General features: G+C 40.3%; 1 protein-coding gene and 1 pseudogene across 22 annotated transcripts in view; one reads left to right on the plus strand and one right to left on the minus strand.

Moving 5' to 3' along the window:
• Window positions 1-17865, minus strand: part of TRPM3 (transient receptor potential cation channel subfamily M member 3) — a gene marked incomplete at both ends in the record, with an annotated part of 816961 nt that overhangs the window by 145334 nt on the left and 653762 nt on the right. The window lies entirely within an intron of this gene.
• LOC308416935 (uncharacterized protein C4orf19 homolog) lies at window positions 15738-16495 on the plus strand (annotated as a pseudogene). Its single transcript has one exon. The product of its transcript is annotated as an uncharacterized protein C4orf19 homolog (transcript).

Genomic DNA, 17865 nt, shown 5'->3' on the forward strand with positions numbered 1-17865 from the left:
TTTAAAACTGAAGCATGGGTTAGTCGAAAAGCAGTGAGGAAGATAAGGGTTTTCTGTGTATCCACAGTCCAGTTACAAAGCCAACGAGGCCAACAAGTTCTGCTCAGTCGTAGTGCATGGAAATAGTTCTACAGGAGGAGACCGAAAAGATATAGGGCATTTTCTAAAGAGAGTAAGAGGAGATTCTCATCGGTGCTTCTAGTCTATTAATAACGTTGTATGCAGGATAACTCACTGGGCTTATTCAGTGATCCAAGACCTTTTCAGAAATAGTCATTGCTTTGTCAATCAGCAGCAGAAAGAAAGCAGCAATCCTGTTGGTCACAGCACACTATTCCTAGCAGGCCTTACAAGGAGACATTGCCATAGCTGCTTTGAAAGCACATTGATGGGAAACACAAATTCCAAGGGAGGTGAGGCTGCCAGTTCATTAGGAAAAAAACTGCATTAATCACTGCCAGGACAGGCTGTGTCTTCATATTTCTCTTTGTCATGTAATTACTTCTTATCCTGTGGCCCCTTCACTGGGGCTGTGTTCTGGGAAACAAAGCTTCTTTGGTAGGCTTTCAGTAAGGTCAAAACCCATGATGCCTGAGAGTCATTGCCACTTACCAACTCATGAAATTGCCCAACTAAGTGTGTGGACATTAAATAAATTAAAATTCACTGTATTATATGAAATTCATGAGTGGGAAGGGCAAGTAGGAAGGGTCATCTCTGTATTAGAAGGTTTAACAATGACCTCTATTCAAATGTTGTAGTCACAGGCAATCTTCAGTAGGTTCCTAAGCAGTACTCCCACACAAGGTGGGGGAGGGCTCTGTTAGGCAGATGTGTGGTAGGCATACTAATCAAGCCTAAGTGTTTGGACAGTCTCAATAGGTTCATGGCATTGACGTCAGGATGACTCCGACATTTGTTTATACCTGCCAAGCAGATGCCCTGACAATAAGGCTTTGGAGAGTGTGGTGAAGATGGAGGTAGATATTTGATTTGGATTACTCATTACAAGCCTGCATACATTAGCTGAAATCCACAGCCACTACGGCTAAGTGCTACTAGTACTTTACCCTAGTTTTAAAATCAGTCTAATGTCTTTAGTGAGGGATGCTGCTCTGAACTTGGATGATCCAGTTTTATTTCTAGAGAGAGACGGGGGGGGGGGGAGTATGTGTTTGTCTGTGTGTGTGTGTGCTTGTATGGAACCAGAGTTTGAGGTTGGACCCCTTACCCAACGGCTTTTCATCTTAGGATTTTGAGACTCTCTCACGGAACCTGAAGCTGACTAATTCAGCTAGACTAGCTGGCCAGTGAGGCCACGGGAGTCGCCTACTCTGCCCTCCCAGTGCTGGTTTGGCAAATGCATAACACGGCACATGGCAAAGCACCTGGATTTTTATGCAGATGTTGGGGATCAAAGTTCAGTTTTGCAAACCTGTATACTGAACTGAGCTATCTTCCCAGCACCTAGAATATCTGGTTTTAAAAAGTTTATGGGTAGTGAGGAAAGATACGGATATGTAATTGCCAAATGAAAATGCTCATTGTATAAATTTCACCACATGCGTGTAACTGTGTTTAAAAACTAAGAGAATAACCTAAGAAATCACTTGCATATTAAAAGAAAATTGAGGAAGGAAACTCCATCCTGGGGAACTATGAATGATATATCATCTCTTCTCTTTTTACAATGATAGTTAATATTTTTTATAATCAATATATTCTCATCAGTTTCTATTATACAATGAAAGAAAGAAAATAAAATCAAAGTTTTGTTCCAATGCAAGTTTCAAATTCACCAAGAAATGTGAAATTATTTCAAATATGAAGGAAAACCTTTCTATAGAAGTGAGAATATAGCATTGTCAACAGCAGTAGGTGTATCTGGTGGTTGTTAGCTTCTTCCTGTTCCTCCTTCCTCTCTGCTTCTCTAACTTTGGCTTTCTTAGATTTTTTTCCAGAGCCCCATGTCTTCCAGTACTGGATAGACCAGGTAGTTAAGATCACAGAGGATTTGATTCTTCTAATGCATACCATCTCTTGGTCTCTTTCATCCCTGAATATCTTTACTTTTCTGCCTCTAGTGAAATTCTTCAGAAACATTTTGTCTTCTTGCTGTCTTTACTCCCCTTCCCCAGCCTCAGGTTCTGAGGGGGATGTGCGCAGATGGGATTTTCTTCTGAAACCATGGAAATATTACTTATTCAGGTCACCAATGAGCTCCATTTTGCTAGATCTGCTGGCAGATTTTAACATTTGCATGTGGAATGTGTCAGAGAAGAGCACCCTCTCCAAAAGGCCTTTCTCTGCTATACTCTGGCACAAACCATTCTTTGTGTTTGTTCTGTCTCACTGGCCTTTTCTTGGGTCTCTTTGGGAGCCTCCCTTCTCTGTAGAGTATCAAAACGTCATGGTGTTCCTTGACTCCTAACTCTCTTTGCATTTCTTCCTCATTAGCTCCAATTCTATTCCATGGTGTAACCACAACATGCTCATCACCCCATACTCTAATTTTTTCCGCAACTGCAACTGTCTTCTGGTAACACCGTTCAGATTCTCCCTCTCTCCCTCCCTCTCCCTCTCTCCCCCACTCCCTCCCTCCCTCTTCTAAAAAATACTTCTCTCACCTTAATAAATGACAATGCAATTCTCCTCCATATCAGGCCAGAAATCTGAAGGTAACCACTGACCCTTCTTTGCCTGTTTCTCAACCATTAGTTCCAGTTTTAAACATAACCTCCCAACCCAAGTCAACCCCTTTCACCATCTCTTATTCCAGGTCACATCACCATCCATTTTGCTGAGCTTACATGGGAGATTCTCTAATGATCTCCTGGTTTCCTCGTTATCCAGGTACTAATATGCTCTAAGAAGACCTAAGCAAGATCATGTCAAGCTCAAAACCACTGATTGGATTCCCATCTGACCCAAAGCCCAAACTCTGCTGTGCTCCATTATAGACCTGCAACCCCTTCTGCAAGCTGCTTCTCTAACAGCATCTATCACTGCAGCCATTACTAATCTTCCCTCAGTCACAGTAGCCTTCTTGCTCTATCTCTAATGCTGTGGGGACCACTGGTGTCTTTGCTTCTATGCATCCATTGTCTTGAAATGTTTTGTCTGTAGATATTTGACAGAGAGCAATGACAAAGACATTGTTTCAAACAGCACAGTTCAGTAGTAGTTCCTGAAGCTGGGCTTCTACATTCCTGCTCTGTGAATACTCATCAGTTCCATGCTGGATGGAAGTCATTAAGGATAACAGAAAACAACATCCATGCCAGGAGTTTTGTCCTGTATCATTGTTATCTACTAATCCTGCCTTTAATGTCTTTATATGTTTCACTTATCTTACATCTTACTGTCTCTCCCTCATTAGAATGTTGGCAGAATAAAAATAGATACATAACCTGGGGCTGGAATAATACGTGGCAGGTAGGAGACATGCTATGATTGTTTCTGGAGAAACAGTTACAAAAATGCTTTGGTGAAAAGACCATCACAGGAGACACGCAGGGGCTTTCTCTTGCCCCATGTGACTTGGAAGGAGCTCAGCTTTAGGCAGAATATGAATGTCTGTTCCAAGCTGAAGCCTACTGCATTAATGCCTTTAGTAGTTTCTGAATATATTCTAGATGCCTGCTTAGTATCTTCTTTTTAATTTTTCATGAATGATGACTTGGCTTTCAAAAGAGATGCCTTTCCTACTTGGATGTTGTAAACAGTGAGCTTTCGTTGCATATGTCCATGTTTATTTATATACGGTGTGTGCTGTGCCTGGCATCTGTTTTGTTTCCTGCCCTTCTGCCTTTCTGGCCCAAGGGGGTATCTGGGTCTTTGAAGCCATATTATAAAATACCTGGAAAAACTCTTCTTTCTGAGCCCCCTGGCTTATACTGTTAGGTCTCAAAAAGCTATCATGTATCCTTAAACTGGCAGAGTGACAGAGCAAACCAAGGAGACAAGGCAGCTGCAGTGGGGATGGACAGTTTCTGGGAGCTGGTGATAGGGAAAGACAACAAGACTCAGCTCTTGGGTGGCAGACAGGGGAGATCTGGTTAGAAATGGGTTGTAGAGAAACCTTTGTCTTAGCCAGAGCTGGGAATTTGGCAGTAAAAGCTGTCAAGTCCTGTTGATTGTGAGAGCTCTGCTTCAGGCCTGGGGCTTTCTCTTCTACCTTAATGCCCTCATTCCTATCTCTAGTGAAGCTTGCACATTAGTTCTTGGGAGGCAAGAGATTGGAATGCTGGTTGGTGCTATTTTTTCCCCCTAAACCTCAAGTAGCTCAAGGCATCTTTCTATGATTTAGGGCCCTGGCATGGTCTACTGAAAATTCAGATATTGCAAGATTTCCATATTTATGTTGTACTTTTTGGATGCTCTTGGTAGAATTTTTGTCTTTATCTTGACCAGGTAAAACTAACATAGGTCTTATTTGGGACCAGAAAGACTCAACTTTACATTTTGTCTCTCAAGTCAGCCTGTCCCTATGGTGAGGACAGAACAGTAAACCTTTGATTGCCCAACATGGATGCCCACATTTCTTTTATCTGTAGCCAGGCTGGTGGAAGCAGCAGAGGTTATTGCACATATATCTAGAGAATCTCTTTGATCTTCATTCAACTTTAGGGCAGTGTATTTGAATAGACAGTAATACAAAGCTAGAGGGGCAGGCAGAGGCCAAGTCACACTTCTTGCTAGCTAAGCAAACTTTAATACAATTCATGATCCAAGCATGTAGTGCGTTTTGCCTATGAAGTCAGGAACAGTACTACCTATCTCTTAGTTTTGTGGAGATGATAAAATTACTAAAGTGATTAGTTTAGTAAGAGTTGGCTTTTCACCATGGACACTGATGTTTATTTATGTGAGAGAGAGAAAGAGAGAGAGAGAGAGAGAGAGAGAGAGAGAGAGAGAGAGAGAGAGAGAGAGAGAGAGAGACAGAGACAGAGACAGAGAGAGAGAGAGATACAAAAATCAAAAATAAGCAAACTTCAACATCAGCATTATTTACTAGCAGAAACATTACCTCTTCTAAACTTAAAAAAGTTATATTATTCACACTCAAAAAAAAAAAAGAGTTGGCTTTTCTTTTTCTCTTCTCTTATGTTCCATGTGCTAGCTGCTGCACCCTCATCTTGTTTTCTACTTGTTAAATAGTTCATCTGTGGGGTAGAGTCCATGGTGTGGAATTCGGGCATTCTTACTTCTTATTGTTAATGTTATGGCCTGGTATGTGGAGAAAGATGCAATCATAACTTTGAAAATCAAGTCAGTTGGAAGCAATTCCATTTAATTATTCTGTTTCTCTGCTCTGGCCTCAACCAGGTCTGTTTCTGATGCTTTATTTTGGCTATTATTAGAAAATAAAGGGTTTCATATGGGTGAAAGTTTGATTACTTTTTTCCTTACAGCAAATGATGTCAGATCCTTTTGAGGACCAAAGAAAATAAGGCAGAGGGACATTTCTAAGCTTCTTAGATGATTTTATGTGTAGCCAAAGCTGGGAACCTCCACTGTATGCTTTCTTAACAGGTCAAATCTCTGTAGTATTTAGGTTTCTATAAATCATATTCAATGTATTTAGTTTTATGTTGGGGTGTTTGATCCATTTGAACTTGAGTTTTATATAGGCCAGTAAGTATGAGTCTATTTGCATTTTTAATATGCATAAATACAATTTGACCAGCAGCATTTGTTTAAGATGCTGCCCCGCCCCCTGTGTGTATTTCTGCTCCATCTTTTAAATAAAAAAATCAGGTATTCATAGGTGTGTGGATGTATGTCTGGGTATTCAGTTCAATTCCATTGATTAATGTGTCTTTGTTTATGTCATCACAATGCTGTTCTTATCACAACATTTCTGTAGTACAACTTGAAATTGGGAATTGTGAGACCACAAGCAGTTCTTTTCATTGTCCAGGATTGTTTTAGTTGTCGTGGGTTCTTTGTTTCTCTATATGCAGTTGAAAACTTTTTTCCTTTCAAAGTCTGTGAAGAATTGTGTTGGAATTTTGATGGAGGTTGCATTGAGTCTGTAGATTGTTTTTAGAAGAGAAAGTGGGACTATCCTTGATTTCCTTGGCATAGGAGAAGACTTCCTGAACAAAGCAGTAAGATCATCAATGAATGGGACCTCATGAATAGGAAAGGCTTCTAAGTCCACCTATTTGCCTGCAAAGTTTGTAATGTAATTTTTTAAAATAGTTGAGTAATACTCCATTGTGCAAATGTTCTACATTTTCTTTATCTTTTCTTCTGTTGAGGAACATCTGGGTTGGTTATAAGGCAAAGAACACTGACATTTGGATAAAGTGGTGACCTATGTAATGAGAAAAGAGTTTTAGCAACTTGACATCTGATAGAGGATTAATATAAAAATACATAAAGAACTTAAGAAACTAGGAATCAAAAAGAAATAATCTAATTTGGAGTGCAGACCTAAACAGAATTCTCAATGGAGGAAACTAAAATGGATAAGAAAAATTTAGTGTTGAATATTTCTAGCCTTCAGGAAACATAAATCAAAACTACCTCTTTCTTAACACCTGACAGAATGGCTAGCATCAATAGCACAAGTGATACAGCTTATGCTGGGAGGATGTGGGATAAAAGGAACTCTCATCCATTGCTGGTGGGAGTCCAAACTTATACAACCACTATGGAAATCAATATGGTGCTTTCTCAAAAAGTTAGGGATAAATCTACCTCAAGATCTAGCTATACCACTCTTAAATATTTACTCAAAGGACACTTCTTCCTACCACAAGGACACTTGTTCAGCCATGTTCACTGCTGCTCTATTTATAATAGGTAGAAACTGGAAGCAACCTAGATGTCCCTCAAAAGAGGAAAGGATAAAGAAAACACGGCACATTTACACAACGGAATATTATAACTTGTTAAAAAATGACATTATGTACACCTAGACCTTAAATCATTAATAACTCAAGAGCTAAGAAGATAGTCTTGTGGAAATTTTTGGTATTTAAAAATCATTATGTTCAATTTATACACACCAAGAAAACTTTGACTATTTCCATGTTATGCTTTGTTTTACATGTACTTTATGCTTATGATAACTAGTAAGATTTCAATGAATACTATCAAACCTTAAAAAAATCAAGTACTGACAAAAATATATTCATATAGTTTCATTCTAAAATGCTCTTAAAACTCTGTACATGTATCATTCTTTTTAAAAAAATAAAATTGTAAGGAAAAAAAATGACATTATGAAATTTGCTGGCAAATCGTTATAACTAGAAAAACCATCCTGAGTGAAGTAACCCAGACCCAGGTATGTAGTTACTTATACATGAAAACTAGCTCTTAAGAAATGATAACTAACCTACAGTCTATAAACTTAGAGAGGTTAGATATAAAGGATCTAGGTGGGGACACATAGATCTCCTGGGGAGGGGAGAATAGAATAAATTCTATGGGCGAACTGGGGTTAGGGGCAGGGTTAGGAAGACCAGGTGGGTGGAAAGAGAGGGAATGGGATTGAGGGAGGGAATTCGGGAAGAGACAGCTAGAATTGAGGGACATTTGAAAGATGGTATCATGTATACAGAGAGTATAGTGGAAACTTCCTAAAATATGTGAAGTGATGAGGTCTTCCAGTAATGGGAGAGACAGTGTCTCATCTGGCCATTTTTTTTTAAACCAAATAAGGCTTCCAGTACTGGGACTAGGTTACATTCAGTTAAGTTGTTAGCTAAGGGGATCCCACGAAAATTCCTAACAAACCCAAGCTGTTGCCAAGGTAACAGGTTGCTCTCTGCACAAACTGACAGAGGGGCCCCATTGCTGAGGACAACACCCACACAGCTAATTAAATATGGAGAAGTCAAGCTGGTGCCTACAAGGAACCTATACCCCTATGTTCTAGTTTCTACAGTGTAGAAAGGTACTCTTCAGACTACCACAAGAGAAACATAAACACCAAACCAGTCACAAAACCTTTGACCTACAATCTGTCCTGCCTGCAGGATAGCTAGGGCAATGGTTGCATAGAACCTGTGAGACTATCCAAACAATGGCCCACTCAGTAAGATAGAAACTATAGCTGACACTGCTTTGGTGACCAAGAATCAGAGACTTGATGGCCCAAAGATCTAGGGTAAGACCAGACACTACTGTCTAAAAAGAAAAGTTGCAATAAAATGACTCTTAATGATATTTTGTTATACTCATAGGTCAATGCTTTACTCAGTCATCATTAGAGAAACTTTCTCTTGCAGTATAGTTGAATTCAAAGACCCACAGGAAGACTTCATGCAGAGAGAGAGAGAGAGAGAGAGAGAGAGAGAGAGAGAGAGAGAGAGAGAGAGAGACATTGAGGACAATTCTAAATTGAAGTTCTCCCTTAAATTCCTCCCTTCAAAGCACAGGGAACCCTTAGAAAAGGAGGTAGGAGGAATGTAAGAGCCAGAGGGGATGGAAGACACCAGGAGAACAAGACTCTGAATCAACTGAGCAAGGCTCATGTGAACTCACAGAGACTAAAGCAGCAAGCATAGACTTACACAGGTCTGTACCAGCTCCTCTCGGTATATATTGTATTTTTCAGCTTAGTATTTTTAAGGGATTCCTGTGTATGTGAATGATTGGGCTTCTGATTCTCATGTCTTAGGGTTCTTTTTCTTCTGTTGGGTTATCTTGCCCAGCCTCAATGTGATGGTTTTTGTTTTATCTTGTTATATTTTATTTTGTCACGTTTGGTTGTTAGCTCTTAAAAGCTTGTTCTTTTCTATTGAGAGATGGAAAGTGAGTGGAATTTTGAAGGGAAGGGTAGATGAGAGGAGCAGAGGAACTGAACAGAATAGAGGGAAGGGAATCTATAATCAAAATATATTGTAGGAGAAAAAAATTTATTTTCAATAATAGGAAAAAATGTAGCTAATCATGGCTATGTGGCTGCCACAGGCTAGGTCTTGGGTAAGAATGTGTCCTCTGTTGAATGCTTACAGATGTTGCAGAGGTTAAAAAGCCACCACTCCCTCATACACAGACTAAGCTCAGTAAACATTGGCTCCAGGTTTGCAGGGGCAGTAGTGGGGGAGAAGAGTCTATAGAGGTGTGAGGTGTGGATCTGCGGAGAAAGAAGACGAGACATACTCTATTCTGAGATTAAAAGGAACTCGAGACAGGGTTCATGGGAGTAGTCCTACAGACAAGGGAGTGGATACTAAAATTTTGCTTATGTTTTTTAAAGGAACAACTTTCTGAGGTCAATAATCACCTAAGGAAGGGCTATCCCTCTTTCCTTTTTTCCTAATCCATTTCTTATATTTTCAGTTGTGAGCCTAGCCTTTAACAGCTAAGCCATTTCTCCAGCCCCCTAATCCACTGCTTAATTCTTGTTATCCATCTTCAAAATAAGTGAGATATTTGCTAAAATATTTAGCTTATTTTATGAAAAATAGATTGTGATTGTAAATAGATCATTTTTTCCTAGCCCATAGACAGGTTGGTGACTTCCTGCCTTAAATACGTGGTTGTCTGTTTTACACACAAAGAAGATTATCTCTGCCAACATTGTCAGTGAGAAGTGTAAGGTTCACACACTTGAAAATTGTGTAAAAAATTAATTAGTTAATAAGTTATGTAATACTTTGAATTTGGGAAATGTCCCATCGTCCATACTCTTGGGTATCTGGACACTTGGTCCCCAACTGTTGGTACTATTTGGGGTGGTTTAAAAATTGTAGTTTTGCTTTAGGAAGCACATCATCAGAAGTATGATTTGGGATTCAAAGCCTTAGGTAGTTTTTGGTTTCATTTTGTTTGTTCTGTGCTTATCTTTGCAGTTTCTTCTCCTTCTTCTATCAAAACAATAGAAAAGTTACTGATACAAGTACCAATCCTCAAAGTTGTATCTAGAAGGCAGACTGGGTCTGTTGAAGGTCTTGCGTTTCAGGGTAAGGAGGTGAAACCTACAACTCACACTTATTCACCTACAACTCTCATTTCTCTACCACATAGCAATTCTACAACTGGACCTTTTTATTCATCTTGAGTCCCTTTACGACGTGTTAAACACAAGTCATTATTTTAAATCCACAACTCATTATTTTATTGTAGTTATGTCATAAATGTATGTAATTAAAAATGTAGCAGAACAAAAGTATCATTTTACACTTCACCTAAAGTGACCTATGCAATCAGTTACAAATGGTCACTCTAGGAGTACTGTTGTGGCCAAATCGGTGTTCCTGGACGGTGTGGAAGGTTAGGCTTTGAGTTGTTCTTTGAAGAAATCATTCAGCAGGCATATAATGGCTGATACTGACATCAATCTAAGATGGTCCCCTTGGAACCAGCCTGAGATAGCCCACTGGGCTGGGTGCAGTAAGATCCCCTCTAAGGGGCAGAGGGGAATGCAGATTGGAGAGGAGGTGAAAATTTCTCAGCTACGACCAAAAGTCTTATGCAGCAGTAGGTCAGACAGCTTTTAGTGGGAAAAAGCAATGCCACATGCTTCTTTTTAATGTGTAAAGGCATTTATATTTATTACATTATTTTGATTTTCACAGTAAATAGAGTACTTGTGTTTATCCATATTTTCTACTGATTTTTTATATGACTGTGGATCTAGGAGGTCCTAGGCATTAAGATTCTGCATTTTTATCAGCTATGAGCTAGAACCTCGTGACCCTGATAGAAAGAGATGGAATCAAAGTGACATTTGCTGTTCATTCCGTTGTTTTTTCAATCTATTTCCCTGTTCTGGTTAGATGAAGAACAGATGCAATCCTGACTGTATGGTTATGTACATCAAAAGAAACAGGCATTCAACACAATTTTGCACATATAAAGCATTATTATGAAGTACACACATCGGCATGAGAAAAGGTGTTCCTACTGTCGGCTGTCTTGACAAAACGGCCAAGCTCTGGTTTTCTTTCAGTGAGTATGGAGAGAGCACAGGATAATCAGGCTCTGTTGCTTATATGATTCTCAAAGGATTTTTTAGCTTTAGCACAGCACAGAGGGCATTCAGGAAAGGCCAACTAGCAGAGGAGTCTCTCCAGTAATCTCAAGCTTGAAAACATAAAGTGACTTCTTGAAAATGACTTTAACTTGTCCATACTTGCTCGTTAGAGTCTATAACCTGCAGAAAGATGGTCTTAGTCCAAGATTGTCACTAACTAAGAAATGACACTGGAGACCAATTATGGTGTCATTGGGTACTTCCTTTTTTAAAGCGGCACTATTGATAGTGACCCCGGCAAGGTCTGCGTTGGTATTAAATAATGTAAAGTGATATATAAACAAAATTCCGTACTGTAAAAAATATTTCTGAGTGTTTATTGTGTTCCCTGCATACATCCATTCATTTAATCCAGTCTCTTGATTTTGATATTATCATCTCACTTTTCTGGAGACCGAAGCAAGGGCCTGAGGATTCATTCCAAAATTCCTGGGCCATCAGTGAAAGCATCCCATGGAAGACCAGAGATGTAAGGTGAATGACTCTCAAAGATACATCATTTTTATCCCCAGAACAGTGATATTTCAACTGCCCAAGTGGTTCAGACCTACAAAAATGTATCAGCAATCCCTGTGCACTGGTAAATGGTTTTCTATCTTTTTAAGCTGAAAGAAATTGATTGTGTATATGCGTGTGTGTCTCTGTGTGGGTATACGTATGTAAGATGGAGGGATAGGCGGTTGTGAGCCACCCTGTGTAGGTGCTAGGAACCAAACTCAGGTCTTCTGCAAGAACAGTATGCATTCTCCACCACCAACCATCTCTTCAGCCCTGCAAGACATGTTCTCAGAAGCTGTGTCCTTCTGGCCCACAGACAGTGCATGCTTATAACTTTGCACTGGTGTCTTGGCATTCATCTGGAATACAAGTTTAACTGAAGCAAGGCTCTGTCGCCCTTGCCAATCTCTAGGTCTACAGACGATACTAGCCAGTGGCCAGAGAGAGGCTCTTGCTTACCAGACTGTGCTTTCTCAATTTTCTTTAAAGGGTCCATTCAGGTATTTGTAGGTGCAATTAAACTAACCCATACCGTGTTCCCTCAAACACAGTACTAGTTTCTGCGTATGCTCTCTCTTTTTCTCTTCTCATATACCACAGGATGGAGGACTATTTCTAGACTCTCACACCCTCCTTGCCCAGAATTTGTAAGTAAAAAATATCTGAACTAGTTTTCTCTTGCAGTGGTTTATTGAGTTTGTGTCTTCTGTGTGAAGGTTCCTGGGCATCCTTTTCCCTGGGATGCCAGGTCTGGTTCCTAGTACAAAACCCAAACCAGGAAACAGCCACCAAGTATATCTTTCACCTTTTTCTTTTAAGAGAGACCCTGGAAGAGCAACCAACATCTTTTGTCTGCATAAACCACTTGTCTTGTGTGGGGGACCCAGTGTACAGGGCAAACAGCTAGCTAGGTCTTTGGTCCTCAGCCAGGTAAAAGAAGCAAGAACATCTTATGGAAGGCCATCTTAGTGGGCTAAGTATTTTTTAAAAAGGGCTTCAAACAAAGATCAGATCAATATGAGCTTAATCACAGCAAGCGAATTTTATCTGGTTTCTGGAGACCTTATCCCCAATGGACTCTGTAAGATATCATCACTTGATTGTTGAGCTGGAAGCAGTTGCATGGATAATTGGCTAAGGTATAATAGATTAAGTTTTCTGTTAGTCTATAGATTGTGAGCAGAAGTGTCAGGAGCCATAACGGAATAAGCTAATAACTAGCAGGTGATCATCCTGAGATGGCCAGCCTTGGATTATTATATAATCTGCGACCGGTTCACCTTTATTTAGCAAGGTTATAATGGATTGATTTTAGAAAAGATTCCTGCTTCTTTTCCTGTTACTATTAAACATATATAACAATCATTAAGTAATAGCACATTTCTTTGGAGCAGATCTCTGCAGATCTACGAAGATGTACTGCCTCATAGTGATGCTATATAGACAAATAATTTACTTCTTACATCCTAATGATGATCCTATAAGAGTTCCTAAAATTGTAACTGATTATTAAGCTCTTTTATAGTGGGATTGCAATTAGCTCATTTCTGATTGTCAAAACTGCAATAAGAACTCTGCCAGTCTCTCAAATGTCACCAGTTAGTTAATTGTTTTTAGTTGGTAACCAGACCTTTTCCTACTCAGAGCACATTTTAAGAGGCTGTAAAACAGTTAACCAAAGGTCATAAAAAGGAAACAAATGATTTATTATAGGTGCTAGGACAGTAGGTAAAATACTGACCAGGTTTATCTATATAAAACTTCACTAATAACTTAGTTACAGTTTTAAACCTTCAGTGAACCTGTGGAGCTGAGACAGGTGATGGATGTTTAAGCAGATAATTACTCCTAATGGATATGCATGTAAACATTCTCTGTTGTAAACTTCTATTTCAATTTATGATTTGATATGTTGTGTGAACTTGTGGTGAACTTTGTAACACGTGATCATGTTTTCTGAAAGATGCTTAAGTGCTCAGGACAAAGAGAAGAGTCAGAAATGAGCTGAGAAGAACCGAGTTGAGAGAAAAACTGAGGTGAGGAAGTTTTTAGACAGAACAAACACTTTTTAGACAGAACTGAACTCAAGAACTTAAAAGTATAGTCATAGCTTTGGGAGAAAGGGCATTGAGAGTAAGAGCGTTATTGTGACATCAGAGAAGGAGAGAGCAGGATTGGAGGGAAAACGCAGAGGGGAATATCTTAGAGACTATAGGTAACAAAATGCTAAGAGATGCATGTGCAGAATGCAGAGGGAAAGAGGAAAGGAGAAGCTGCGGAGAGCATTTATTTAACATTAAAAAGGTAGAAGCTTTTTCTTTCTTTATACAGTAAAGATTGGAGCTCATTTTTCATCCAGAATGAGTGAGTTTTTTTTTGCACCAGTGCAATATGCACATGTAAGTATGGATTGTGTGTGTAAGTATGTAATTGTGAGAAATATGTGTGTGTGTGTGTGTGTGTGTGTGTGTGTAAAAGAATATAATTGTGAGAATGTATGCAAGCTGGGCCCAGCTGGTTTTGAGTGGAAATGTTTAAATGTGCATTCATGAATCTGTATATGAACATATGTGAGTTCATGCATATTTGTGAGTTCATGCATATATAAAAGTTTTTCCTTCTGCAAGCGCTATTCTCTTCTCTTGGTTCAATAGAAGTATATTGCTCCAAATTTCCCCCTCGCTTGACTAGCAAGAGGCATCTGGACAAAAAAAGATGAGAACGAGATAGAAGAACTTTTTTTCACTTAGAATTTTTTCCTTTCCCCACTTAGGACATCAGAGCAAGAGGATAAGCACTTTTCAAAGTGTCCCTTTTACTTCCTGTGACTTTCTAGTAGCCTGCTGAAAGTTAGAGCCCAGCAGTTCCTGCTGAGATAGAACAAAGGCCACATTACTTAATCCCCTGCTGTTAGGCTGCAGGTGTCAGTCACCTAAGCAAGCAGCCTTTTGCCCTCAGAAAGAGCAAGAAACTTTTTAGAACTTTTTAGAAGTTATCAGCTTTTCAATACAGATAGAGAGCTAGGCAGTCCTGAGACCCCCAAACTTTAAAGCCATCACCAGAGTCCTACTCTGTGCTTCCCACCACTACTTTCTCTCGGCTGGGAGGCTCCAGACACAGAAGTGTTGAAGGGCATTCTTGGAACTTACTGTGCCTGTAGTCTGATTTTCCTTATTTTTGAGTCAGGAAGTCATGGGTATTCTAAAGTTCAAGGAGTTTACGACTTCATTGCCTGCAACTCTGTCCCAAGGAAGTTCGTGCTGAGGAGGAGGAGCGTGTCCCCTTGAGGTGAGCACTACAGGCCATTTTGTGAAACACAAGGGGCTGGCATCTCCAGGGATTTGGGCATGTTGGTTAGATCCTACAGAAACTGGATTGGGTCCAGCACCTGAAATGTTTCAGTTTGGAACTTTAGAAAATTCCATGAATGAGAACTGGAGAACCTTGGCTTTCCCTTTAAAGAACCAGAGGAAATGGAGAACCAGAAGCAGTCTGGGATTTCAGTGATTTCAATTTGAAAATCTTAATTTATATTGTTGACTATGCATAAGGCTAAATGGCTGTAAAAACTGATGGGGTGGTTTGGCTGGGTGGGAAGATGGGTTAAGGGAAAACGAGTATTCATATACAGTCCTGCAGTCCTGCATTCCTTTTGCAGCCTTTCAAATGTTGGGATGGGATGCAATTAACAAAAGGGCACGGAAAATTTTCAAGAGAACTAAGTGATAAGAACACAAAGAAACATCATAGAAACTCATTCTTTAGGTCACTTGGTGAAAGCCTTCAGCTTAGAAGTGGAGACAGGCTAGCATTTTTCTAAGTATTTAGGTCAATATATGAAAGCAATATGTTTTGGAATAGCATTTTCTGGGCACTTCCAGTGGCAAGCTTTGCTTATTGAAAATTCCAAACAATTGAAGACCCAGAAATAAAATCACACACTTTATGAAACTTGTTCTTTGACAAAGAAATCAAAGGTGAGGAAGAGGTATAGGATATGCGACAGTCAGAGGGAAGAGTGGGAGAAGAACAAAATCTGGAGTGTAAAAAATTAATTAATTGATTTAAAAAAAGACTTGTTAAGAATAAGTAGTGGAAGTTTTCTGCTAGCAGCCTTCAGATGAAGATGTAGAACTCTCAGCTGCTCTACCTGCACCATGCCTGCCTGGACATTGCCTTGTTCCTGCCTTGATGATAATGGACTGAACCTCTTAACCTATGGTAATAAAAAGTAATCCAGATGGGGTGCAGGTGTTGTAAAATGATACAAAGCTATCTCTTTGATTCAGTTCAAGTACCTTTCCTGGTCTTGTCAAAGAAGTAAACAACTGCAAGTTGGAGGAGGACGACACAGTCAGACTAAAAGGTACACAGAACAGTGAGAATGAGATGCCTAGGAATGCTCTGCATGGTGGGAGCCTGAGCAAACCAGAGAGCAGAGGCAGTACAACTGGTCTACCTCATCAAGGATAGCTTCCCCAGAAGGACTCAAAGAGAGACCCTGTGTGGAGAAGCATGATATCATCAACAGCATCAGACTTTAGCTACTCTGAAGTCTGTTAGGAGTCCCAAGCCCCACCAGGTTGACAGTGGCTCCTGGGCCAGCATCCTTTGGGTGTCTGTGCCACCAGAGACAGTGTTCATCCGTTCACCAGGCTCAACTCTTCTTTGAAGGAGAGGACTACAGGAAGCAAAGCTGCATGCTGCCCACCATGGAAGGGACCCAGATTAGTGGAACATGGAGACTCCAGAGCCCCTGCTGAGGTCTTGGCAGTGGCAGATCACATTCCACACATACCAGCCCCAGATTACCCTCAGCTCTGGAGCCCAGCTGTAGACAATGCAGACCCTGAAGAAATGGACTGTCTTTTTGAAAACCACTCTGAGGTGGAGCCTCTGCCAGGAATTTACCCCAGGGTGATCCAACAGGGTTTGAGCATGCCCTTCTCCCTGAAGAGAAGCTTGGACTCAATGAGGCAGAGAAAACCAAAGTTCTGAGTGTCTACTTTAAAGGGGAGGATCCCACTCACCCTATGCCAGTAGCTGATTCTGAAAATGACCAAGAAGACTCCCACACCTAGAATGGGTACAGGGATGGTTTTGTGGTAGATGAGGACACTGAGGTGGCAGAAGCTCTCACTCTCACTATGCTACTGAAGTAGATACAGAAGGTGCAGATTGGAAGAGGGTGAGATGGGGAGAGTGAGCTGTAGTCACAGGGATAGGGGATAGAGAGAAGCATGTGCCTGATCTGCCAGCATGCCCCAGCAGCCTTACCTGTTGTACCATTTGTTTACATCTGTTATCTTCTCATTGCCGGTACCTGTGTCATGCTGCTTATTGTAGAGAGCATCCCTCTACTCTGAATGCATTCAGAATGCAACCATCAAAATAGCAGTGGTCCTTCATGTCCATGACCACAAGTGCAGAAGGTAAGCAGCTTGCAGGTTGGCCCTGGAAGCTCCCCCTGAGCATCTTTCCAGATAGGCATGAAAATGCCTTGACATCCTCACACTTGATCCCAGGGCCACACAAACATGGGCCATTCTGTTTGAAAGTATTTCTTTACCTTGTTTTGAGAGCCAAATACTTCACCCAACCTAGAAAAGGTAACTATCCATTTAAAGTGCCTACTTTGTGCCAGAGCTTAATTTCAGGGACAGTCACCCAGGGAACTACTAACTAACCACTTGTAGAACATCAGGTTAAAGTGCTCGACATCTTTGGCCATCAGGGAAATGCAAATCAAAACAACCCTGAGATTCCACCTCACACCAAGATCCAAAACTCAGACGACAACAGATGCTGGTGAGGTTGCAGAGAAAGAGGAACCCTTCTCCACTGTTGGTGGTGTTGCAAACTAATACAACCACTCTGGAAATCAGTCTAGTGATACCTCAGAAAATTGGACATAATACTACCTGAAGACCCAGCTATTCCACTTCTGGGCATATACCCCAGAGACACCTTAGTACACAACAAAGATATATGCACCACAATGTTCATAGCAGCTCTATTTATAATAGCCAGAAGCTGGAAAGAACCTAGATGTTCTTCAGTAGATGAATGGATACAAAAATTGTGGTACATTTACACAATGGAATACTACTCAGCCACCAGAAACAATGACTTAACCAAATTCTTAAGAAAATGGCTGCATCTAGAGAATATCATTCTGAATGAGATAACTCAGTCACAAAAGAACAGACATAATATGCAGTCACTGATAATGGGATGCTAACCCCAGAGGCTCGCACTGCCCCAGAAACAACTCACAGACTGTATGAAGTTCAAGAAATAAAGAAAACAAAACAAAAGAAAACAAAAAATCTCTATACAACAAGAAAACTTTGACTATTTCCATGTTA

The sequence above is a fragment of the Micromys minutus genome (genome assembly GCF_963924665.1).
Source record: "Micromys minutus genome assembly, chromosome: 2".
NCBI classification, from domain to species: Eukaryota; Metazoa; Chordata; class Mammalia; order Rodentia; family Muridae; genus Micromys; species Micromys minutus.